This window comes from Peromyscus leucopus, chromosome 14, assembly GCF_004664715.2.
Source record: "Peromyscus leucopus breed LL Stock chromosome 14, UCI_PerLeu_2.1, whole genome shotgun sequence".
Taxonomy (NCBI): Eukaryota; Metazoa; Chordata; class Mammalia; order Rodentia; family Cricetidae; genus Peromyscus; species Peromyscus leucopus.
In genome coordinates, this window is record NC_051075.1 from 24,457,763 (window position 1) to 24,469,401 (window position 11,639).

Genomic DNA, 11,639 nt, shown 5'->3' on the forward strand with positions numbered 1-11,639 from the left:
AAGAAAAATAAACAAACAAACACATCCCCTTGCCACATAATAATCAAAACACTAAACATACAGAATAAAGAAAGAATATTAAGAGCTGCAAAGGAAAAAGGCCAAGTAACATAAAGGCAAACCTATCAGAATCACACCTGACTTCTCCATAGAGACTACGAAAGCCAGAAGATCCTGGACAGACGTTATGCAGACACTAAGAGACCACTGATACCAACCCAACAAAACTTTCAATCACCATAGACGGGGGAAAACAAGTATTCCATGACAAAGCCAGATTTAAACAATACCTATCCACAGATCTAGCCCTACTGAAAGTACTAGAAGGAAAACTCCAACGCAAGGCAGTTAGCTACACCCATGAAAACACAGGCAATAGATAACCCCACACCAATAAATCCCAAAGAAGGTAAACACACACACTCCATCACCACCAACAAAACCAAAAAAATAACAGAAACTAACAATCACTTGTCATTAACATCCATTAATATCAATGGACTCAACTCGCCTATAAAAAGACACAGGCTAACTAAACGGATACAAAACAGGAGCCATCCTTCTGCTGCATATAAGAAACACATGTCAACTTCAAAGACAGACATTACCTCAGAATAAAGGGTTGGGAATGTGTTTGGAAGGAGTCTGGTGGAAGATTCACCTCAGCTTCCTTCCCCATCTCTTTCCCTAAACCCACCCCTTCAGAGCCCGCCAAACACAGCTGCTCCCCTAGAGAGGCTCAGGATGACTCCCACAGGGGATATATAAGCGGCATCCTTGAAAACAGACTTGTGATTCTTCCAGTCTCACTTCCCTGTCTCATCTCTGTGGGGCAGGGAATTGCCCGGGAAACTTTACCCATTAAATCTGGGCTTTTCCAATTTGGTCTCATTCGGTTTGTTGCGACAGCGGAGAGGCCTTCAGGAGGCCTAAAACTCATCAACATGGACCTAAAAAACAAGCTGGTGTAGCCATCCTAATATCTAACAAAATAGACTTCAAACTAAAATTAATAAAAAGAGATGGAGAAGGACACTTCATATTTATCACAAGAAAAATCCATCAAGATGAAGTTTCAATTCTGAACATTTATACCCCAAATACAGGGGCACCCACATTTGTAGAGAAACCTTGCTAAGGCTTAAATCACACATCAAACCCCACACACAAATAGTGGGAAACTTCAACACCCCACTCTCACCAATGGACAGGTCTGTCAGACAGAAACCTAACAGAGAAATAAAAGAACTAACAGATGTTATGATTCAAATGGGCTTAACAGACATCTATAGACCATTTCACCTAAACACAAAAGAATATACCTTCTTAGCACCCCATGGAACCTTCTCTAAAATTGACCACATACTTGGTCACAAAGCAAATATCAATAGATACAAATTTTTTTTTTGAATAATCCCCTGTATCTTATCGGACCACCATGGCTTAAAGTTAGAATTCAACAACACCACAAATTATAGAAAGCCTACAAACTCATGGAAACTGAATAATGCTCAGCTGGATTACCACTGGGTCAAGGAAGAAATAAAGTAAAGACTTCCTAGAATTCAATGGAAATGAAAACACAACATACCCAAATTTATGGGACACTATGAAAGCAGTGCTAAGAGGAAAGTTCATAGCACAACATGCCTACCTAAAGAATTTGGAGAAATCGCACACTAGCGACTTAACAGCACACCTGAAAGCTCTAGAACAAAAAGAAACAAACACCCAGGAGGAGACACCAGGAAATAATCAAATTGGGGGCTGAAATCAATAAAAACAGAAACAAAGAGAACAATACAAAAATCAAGCAAACAAAGAGTTGGTTCTTAGAGAAAACCAAGGTAGACAAAACCTTATTCAAACTAACTATAAGGCAGAGAGAGAATATCCAAATTAACAAAATCAGAAATGAAAAGGGGGGCATGACAACAGACACTGAGGAAATCCAGAGAACCATCAGGTCATACTTCAAAAACCTCTACTCCGCAAAATTGAAAAATCTAAAGAAATGGACAGTTTTCTGGATAGGAACCACCAATCAAAATTAAATCAAGACCAGATAAATGATTTAAATAGACCTATAACTCTTAAGGAAATAGAAGCAGTCATTAAAAGTTTCCCAACCAAAAAAAGCCCAGGGCCAGATGATTTCAGTGCAGAATTCTACCAGAATTTCAAAGAAGAGCTAATACCAATATCCTGAAATTGTTCCACACAATAGAAACAGAAGGAATATTTCCAAACTCTTTTTATGAGGCTACAGTTACCCTGATATCCAAACCACACAAAGACAAAACAAAGAGAATTACAGATACAGACCAATCTCCCTCATGAACATTGATGCAAAAATTCTCAATAAAATACTGGCAAAGCGAATCCAAGAATACATCAAAAAAAAAAAAATCACCCACCATGACCAAGTAGACTTCATATTAGAGATACAGGGTTGGTTCAACATATGAAAATCTGACAATGTAATCTACCATATAAACAAACTGAAAGAAAAAAAACACCACATGATCATCTCATTAGATGCTGAAAAAGCCTTTGACAAAATCCAACACCCCTTCATGATAAAGGTCTTGGAGAGATCAGGAATACAAGGAACATTTCTAAACATAGTAAAGGCAATTTACAGCAAGCCAACAGCCACCATCAAACTAAATAGTGAGAAACTCAAAGCGATTCCACTAAAATCAGGAACAAGACAAGTCTGTCTACTCTCTCCATATCTATTCGATATAGTACTCTAAGTTCTAGCCAGAACAATAAGACAACAAAAGGAGATCAAGGGGATACAAATTGGAAAGGAAGAAGTCAAACTCTTGCTATTTGCAGATGACATGATAGTATAGATAGATGACCTCAAAAACTCTACCGGGGAACTCCTACAGCTGATAAACACCTTCAGTGATGTGGCAGGATACAAGATTAACTTAAAAAAAAAATCAGTAGCCCTCCTATATACAAATGATAAATGGACTGAGAAAGAAATCAAAGAGACATCACCCTTTACAATAGTCACAAATAACATAAAATATCTTGGGGTAACTCTAACCAAACAAGTGAAAGACCTGTATGACAAGAACTTTAAGTCTTTTTAAGAAAGAAATTGAAGAAGATATCAGAAAATGGAAAGATCTCCCATGCTCTTGGATAGGTAGGATCAACATAGTAAAAATGGCAATCTTACCAAAAGCAATCTACAGATTCAATGCAATCCCCATCAAAATCCCAACACAATTCTTCACAGACCTCAAAAGAGCAATACTCAACTTCATATGGAAAAACAAAAAACCCAGGATAGCTAAAAGAATCCTGTACAATAAAACAGCCTCTGGAGGCATCACCATCCCTGACCTCAAGCTCTACTATAGAGCTTGGTGTTGACATAAAAACCGACCCGTGGCTCAATGGAATCGAACTGAAGACCCTGACATTAACCCACACACCTATGAACACCTAATTTTTGACAAAGAAGCCAAAACAGTACAATGGGAAAAAGAAAGCATCTTCAACAAATGGTGCTGGCATAACTGGATGTCAACATGTATTAGAATGCAAATAGATCCATATCTATCGTCATGCACAAAACTCAAGTGTAACTGGATCAAAGACTTTAACATAAATCCAGTTACACTGAATCTAACAGAAGAGAAAGTGGGAAGTAGCCTTGAACGCATTGGCAGGGAGATCACTTCCTAAATATAACATCAGTAGCACAGATACTGAGATAGAAAAGCTTCTGAAAAGCTTCTGTAAGACAAAGGACACAGTAAATAAGACAAAATGGCAGCCTACAGAATGGGAAAAGATCTTCACCAATCCCACATCTGACAGAGGGCTGATCTCTAAAATATATAAAGAACTCAAGAAACTAGACATCAAAATACCAAACAATCCAATTAAATAATGGGATACAGATTTAAACAGAGAATTCACAACAGAAGAATCTCAAATGGCCAAAAGACATTTAAGAAAATGCTTAACATCCTTAGTCACCAGGGAAATGCAAATCAAAATGACTCTGAGATACCATCTTACACCTGTCATAATGGCTAAGATCAAAAACACTAATGATAGCTTATGTTGGAGAGGACGTGGAGTAAGGGGATCACTCCTCCACTGCTGGTGGGAGTGCAAACTTGTGCATCCACTCTAGAAATCAGTATGGCTGTATCTCAGAAAATTGGGAATCAACCCACCTTAAGACACAGCGATACCGACCGCTTTTGGGCATATATCCAAAGGATGCTTAATCATACCACAAAGACAGTTGCTCAACTATATTCATAGCAGCATTATTTGTTAACACCCAGAATCTTGGAAACAACCTAGATGCGCCTCAACCAAAGAATAGATTAAGAAAATGTGGCACATTTACACAGTGGAGTACTACTCAGTGGTAAAAAACAATGACATCGCCGGGCGGTGGTGGCGCACGCCTTTAATCTCAGCGCTTGGGAGGCAGAGGCAGGTGGATCTCCATGAGTTCGAGGCCAGCCTGGGCTACAGAGTGAGTTCCAGGAAAGGTGCAAAGCTACACAGAGAAATCCTGTCTCGAAAAACAAAAAACAAAAACAAACAAACAAACAATGACATCATGAAATTTGCAGGCAAATGGATGGAACTAGAAAAAATCATCCTGAGTGAAGTAACCCAAACCCAGAAAGACAAACATGGTATGTACTCACTCATAAGTGGATATTAGATGAAAAGCAAAGAATAACCAGGCTACAATCCACAGCCCCAGAGAAGCTAGGTAACAAGGAGGACCCTAAGAGAGACTCATGGATCTCCCTAGGACAGGGAAATAGATGAGATCTCCTGGGTAAACTGGGGGTATGGGAGAGATAGAAGGGAGGGAATGGGGGATGAGAACATGAGAGAATGGGATGGACGAGTTGGGGGAGAGGCAGAGAGGGAGAGCAATGAAAGATTATCTTGATAGAGGGAGCCAGTATGGGGTTAGGCAGAAACCTGGTACCAGGGAAACTCCCAGGAATCCACAAGGATGACCCCAGCTAAGACTCCTAGCAATAGTGGAGAGGGTGCCTGAACTGGTCTTTTCCTGTAATCAAATGGTGACTACCCTAATTGTCATCATAGAACCTTCATCTAGTGACTGATGGGAGCAGATGCAGCCAAGCACTGGACTGAGCTCGGGGAGTTCAGTCGAAGAGAGGGAGGAGGGAGGGGTCAAGATCATGACAGGGAAATCCATAGAGACAGCTGACCCGACTTTGTGGGACCTCACGAACTCTGGACCGACAGCTAGGGAGCCTGCATGGGACCGAACTAGGCCCTCTACATGTGGGTGACTGTTGTGTGGCTTGGTCTGTTTGAGGGGTCCCTGGCAGGATCTGTCCCTGACGCATGAGCTGGCTTTTTGGAGTCCATTCCCTATGGTCGGATGCCTTGTTCAGCCTTGATGCAGGGGGGGAGGGGCTTGGTCCTGCCTCAACTTGAGGTGCCAGGCTGCCAGGTAAAGGAGGCCTTACCCTTTTTGGGGAGTGGATGGGGTGGGGGAGAGATGGGGGCAGTGGGGGGAGGGGGAGGGGGAACTGTGGTTGGTATGTAAGACGAATAAAAAATGTAAAATAAAGTATGTATATGTATCACAAATATGAGTAACTACAAGCTGCTTTGCCCGTGTTAGCAGCCTGTCTGTTGTAGTTCTCTGCCTAGGGTCGGGACCCTGCTCCACGTTAACATGCCCATCGGGACCCTGCTCCACGTTAACGTGCCCATCGATATTACCTAGGTCGGGACCCTGCTCCACGTTAACGTGCCCATCGATATTACCTAGGTCGGGACCCTGCTCCACGTTAACATACCCATCGATATTACCTAGGTCGGGACCCTGCTCCACGTTAACATGCCCATCGATATTACCTAGGGTCGGGACCCTGCTCCACGTTAACATGCCCATCGATATTACCATGCTCTCATCTTGGTTATCCAGCCATTTCTACCATAGACTGTCTTATGGCAGACTTCCTGGTATTCTGGCTCTTAAAATCTTTCTGCCCTACCTCAGAAATGTTTCCTGGGTCATAGACGCAGGAGCCATGATGTAGGTGTATCCTCCGGGGCAGCGGTCCACACAATCTGTTGACCATTAAGTCCAGCTGTGGTTTTCTCTGGTGGTCTCCATTTGTTGCAAGGAGAGCTTTGATGTGGAGTGGTAGCTACAGTTATCCAGAAAAGATGAGTCTCACCCAAAGACTCAGCTTTGGGAAAGGAGCAGCAATACATTCACTGGAGAAAGAACTGTTGTTTTTGACAAATAATGTTGTAAAACTGGACAAGTTCCACATGCAAAAATATGAACCGAGACATAAACCCTACACTTGTCACAAAATTAACTTAAAATGCACCACATACATAACCTGATGAGGCCAGAAGACATTGGATCCTGTGGAAGTGGAGTTACAGACAATGTGGGTGCTGGGAACTGAACCTGGTCCCCTGCAGGAGCAGCAAGAGCTCTTAAATGTTAAGCCATCTGTTCAGCCCCAATTTAGTTTATTTTTATGTATCTGCGTGTGTTTGTGTGGGAAACGTGTACAAAAGTGCAGCACCCGCAAGGGCCAGCAGAGGGCATCAGGTGCTCTGGAACTGGAGCTGCAGACTCTGACCAGGCCCAATGTAGGCGCTGAGAACCGAACCTGGGGCCTCCGGGAGAACAGCAATCACTCTTAACCTGAAGTCATCTCTCCACCACCCCTTGCCCCCCAGTTTTTTGTTTTTGTTTTTGTTTTGAGACAGGGTCTCACTGTACAGCCACAGCTGTCCCGGGACACCCCATGTAGACCAGGCTGGCCTCCAATGTGTTCCAGTACTTCTCTCTCTGTCTCTTGAGTGCTGAAATTACAGGTGCGTGCCACCACGTCAGGCTCATTTCCTGTGTTTGCTTATTTTTTTATAATTAAAAATGTTACAGTTTAGGGCTGGAGAGGTGGCTCAGTGGTTAAGAGCCCTGGCTGCTCTTTGAGAGGTCCTGAGTTCAATTCCCAGCACCCACATGGTGGCTCACAACCATCTGTAATGAGATCTGGCGCCCTCTTCTGCTGTGCAGGGAGAACACTGCATACATAATAAATAAATGTTTAACAATGTTGCAGTTCAATTAATTAATTAAATTACGTGCGGGGCTGTGTGCTGGCGCAAATGTCAAGGTCAGAGGAGAGCTTTCAGGAGTTAGTCCTCGCCCTATCTGGTTCAAGGGATTGAACCCGGGTCATCAAGTTTGGTGACAGGCACCTTTCCCTTCTATGACATCTGTGTGTGTCTCTCTCTACACACACACACACACACACACACACACACACACACACACACACGGTATAAATAAAAAAATTTTTTTTAATTCCACTAGTGAACCACTGTGGATGGATTGCCTGTCCAGTCATTGTCGTTCACAGGCTTTATGGCTGAGTAAGAACGGCTGATTGCTTTTTTCCCTTGGCAGCTTGCATAACATTTTCCAATACCATGAAAGGCAGCCTTTGGGGAGGGGCTTCCAGGTCAGTTCCAGGCTCCTCCTGTGTCTAAAGTGTACAGTGGATTTTGTTTTGTTTTGTTTTTCAGGGTTTCTCTGTAACAGCCCTGGCTGTCCTGGAACTCACTCTGTAGACCAGGCTGGCCTCGAACTCACAGAGATCCGCCTGCCTCTGCTTCCCGAGTGCTGGGATGAAAGGCGTGCGCCACCACTGCCCGGCTGTGTTCAATGTTTTAGGCAGTGGGGCCTTACCTTCAAATTCTGGGAAGCAATTAGGGCAACAGTAAGTCATACAAACAAATAAATAAATAAATCTTAAAAAGATAGCGATGCTAAGGGACCGGCAGGATGGCTCGGTGGATAGAGATGCTTGCTGCCTAGCATCAAATAAAAAGAAAGCACACACTTTTTTTTCCATGAGCAAATAAGCCGAAAATTCCCCAATAAAATACCGAAAAAGAAGGTATCGGTTACTCTTATGCATTTCTCCAGTGTTCCCACACCCCACAAATAGCGCAGCCTCGAAGGCAGTTTGACCATGCTGTTCATGACTCCTCAAATCCTGCATGACTCTGCTTCTGGGTCACTGTCCTGAGCGGGATGGCCCCATATTGTGCACATTCATGAAGTGTTTCCACAGTTCCAGGGGCACCCACTTCCCCCACTTTACAAAGCACACGTGCCGCCAGGAAGCATAGAACCTACGTGTCCTGGTGCCTCAGTTTCTCTACCTAACACTCCACAAATGAGTTCCTAGAACCTTGTCGTCTTACCTGTAGGCGCAAGGTGACACCACCATCATGTGACAGTGTTTGGTTCTGTCTCAGAAACATCATCCTGGCTGACAGAAAGTGTCTTTCCACTGACTCCTTTACACAAGGAAGAGAAGAAATAGCTCACTGAGCTGGTTTTGAATGTTCTGTGATACCACTATCTTTTGAGGCTAATCATTGAAGACTTTTCTTTTCTTTTTTAATATTTATTTATTTTGTATACCTGCAGGCCAGAAGAGGGCACCAGATCTCATTACAGATGGTTGTGAGCCACCATGTGGTTGCTGGGAATTGAACTCAGGACCTCTGGAAGAGCAGCCAGTGCTCTTAACCTCTGAGCCATCCCTCCAGCCCCATTGAAGACTTTTCAACTGAAGTGTGCTCAGTTTAAATTCAAGAGGTTCTTTGAGTTTCACACGAGAAGTCTAGGGAACCTTTTTAATTAATTTTTTCAAAGATGTCTTTATTTTTATTTTATGGGTATGAGTGTTGTGTCTGTCTGTGCACTACATGTGTGCAGTGACCGAGTAGGCCAGAAGAGCTCATCGGGTCTTTTGGAACTGGAGTTAGCCACCATGTGGGTGCTGGGAACCAAATGTGAGTTCCCTGCAAGAACCATAAGGGCTCTTAACTGCTGAGCCATCTCTCCAGTCCCCTGGGATTGTTTGGAAAGTGTGTGAGCCAGGTCCCCACAGCTGGCCCATCAGACCAAAGGCTCCCTTGGGCACTGCTGCTCTGGGCACGTGCATTTTGAGAGTCTGTTTGCTGATGATTAGGAAGCAGCAGCTACAGGAGACATGGTCACACGTGGTCCAGTATCCCGGGGACTCACCCCACTGACTCCCCTCCGGCCAGGGTGCGGGCTGCAGTGTCCTGAGGTCAGGTTTCTGGAAAGTGACTTTGTGTATTAGGTTCATATTGACTGCGCCTCTGCTAACCACATCCTTGAAGGAATTAAACATGCAAATATCTACCAATCGTGAACCCTGCCTCGAGCACAGCAACCTCCTCTTGGGGCTCCCCTTTCAAGGGTTTGAGACACATCCACCTTGTCTCTCTATGGTCCCTTCTCCAGGACAGGCTTTTCCCAGGCCCGAAGGGTGGCAGAGGGGAGCACGGAGACACCGGATTTAGAGGAAGGGAACGGATGGCTGTCTCGGGTCGGGGGTGGTGGGGTGCTGCTTGAGTTTGCAGAAGCCACTGATGTTCCTTTTGAGTGGCTGCCATGAGAAAACGGTGTGGGTTAGGAGCGCCCTCCTCTCCAAATACAAGCACCCGACTTTATTGCACGAGGTGACCTGCCGAGCCTGGTTAACCAGGTTATGCAGCTCCTACCTAAGACCACGCTGCAGCGACTGAGGCCTTGTTGGGACTGGAATGGGGATGAAGAGGAACAGCGGGAAACAGGAAAGACCTGGTTTACCTGGGCAGAGGAGGGGTTCTCTGCGGGGAGGCCCAGCTGACAGCCTCAGAGGGCGGAGCCTCACTGGGGTTTTCCAGGGACAGAGGCCTGGGTCAGTCACTGACTGGATTTAGCTACCTAGTCCACAACCACCACCACAGAACAACCAGGACACACCCATTAGGCAGCCTCGGGCGGTGGCACTTATTTCTGGGAGCTTCTGTGACGCGTCAGCAAGAGGGTTGGGGGAGGGTTTCTCTTTTAATGCTGGCATTAAGAACATTTTTAAAGATTTGCTTGTTTTATAGGTATGAGCCTATTGCCCCATGTGAGTGTGTGCCCACCCCATCCCAGGCTGTGCTGGTGTTTCCTAAGTGGCAAGAGCTAAGCTGTGAACAAAGGAGAATGGGGCAAGTTTACCCCCTGGAAAAGTTAGTCCTCTTGTCCAAAGAGAATGGCTGTAGAGCCCTCATTGCAGGGCGGACTAGAGAGGCTGCTTGCTTCTTTCTACCTCTCTCTGTTCAGAAACAACCCTAGAAATGTACGTTAGGAGGCGGCCAGGAGCTGGGCATGGTGGCATAGACCTACTTGAGCAGTAGAAACAGGAAGATCAGGAGTTCAAGGCCACCTTCAGCTACATAAGAAGTCTGAGGCCAGCCTGGGCTACATAAGACTATTAAAAAAAAAAAAAACGCTAGAGAAGGCTAGACAGAGGCCATGGCGTTCCATCTCTCCTCAGTTTCAGAAACATTTTTTTTTTCCACACCACATGGTGGCTGACAACCATCTGAAGGTAGAGTTCTAGGAGATCTGATGCCCTCTTCTGAGCTCCAAGGGCACCATGCACACATGTGGTACTCATACATACGTCCAGACAAAACACTCATACACAGAAAACACAATCAAAGAATTTAAAACAAAAAAATGTAAAGAAAAAGAAACAGTTTCACACTGATTTACCAGAGCAGATAGAACTCCAGTAATGATCCAGGCAAGGCTGGCTGAGTCCCTGGGGCACTGAGAACTAAGGCCCCTGCATCTCTTGGGGAGGAAACGGTCACTGAGACAGTTGTGGCAGTTTTGCATCCTGTCTGCTTCCAGCAGGGTGGACGTTTGGACCTTTGCAGATGCAAATTAGACGTGACATGCGAGCCATACCCGCCTCTGGGGCCTGCTTCCAGACAGGCTCTGTCAGGGACAGCCCCAGGGACCCACAGCCCGTGGTCCGTGAGAGCATGTTCTCAACAACTCTCTTTCGAAGACCTTTTCTGCCACAAACCATGTGACGATCCCCTCTGGGACCTTGCTTTTTCATCGCCTCCTCCCCCTCCCCCTCCCCTCCCTCCCCTCCCCCCCCCCTTCCTGTGCAGTATATTTCATGCTCACTGTGTAGTGGAGGATCCTGCTTCTTCAGGTCCAGGCAGAGCTGCAGGAGCTCGGCTGATGTTTCATTTGTGAAAAAACCCCAGTTCCAGTCTTCCTTGCACAAAATGGGGGAGCTGGCGGCCCCATCGTTGGGAGGGGGAAGAGCCCCGTGAAGCTGATGTGGTGGTCCGAACCTATAATCCCGGAAGTTAGGACCACCTTGAGTTTGAGGTCAGCCTGGGTTACATACTGAGACATTATCAGAGACGTCACGTGAACCACCCCGTTCAGACACTCGCGCCCCTTCTCCCCCATTCCATCGAGACTGGGAACAGTGCGATTCCTGTTCACAACGTGGAGCCAGCCAGCAGTGTCCCAGGACTGCGTGAAAGCCAGAGCCCTGAAGCTGGCCTCCGATTGGCCCAGGTGGCAAAGCACTGACTGGTGGGGTACGGACCTGGCGCCTGCAATCCCACACTTCCGACGGTAGGTGCTTTCAGCAAGCTGGTCACATCCCAGGCGGAATTCTCACGCCTCGGCTGAGGAAGTCACAGACTTGGTTTTAGCTTCTGTAAACCGTGCAAAGGAT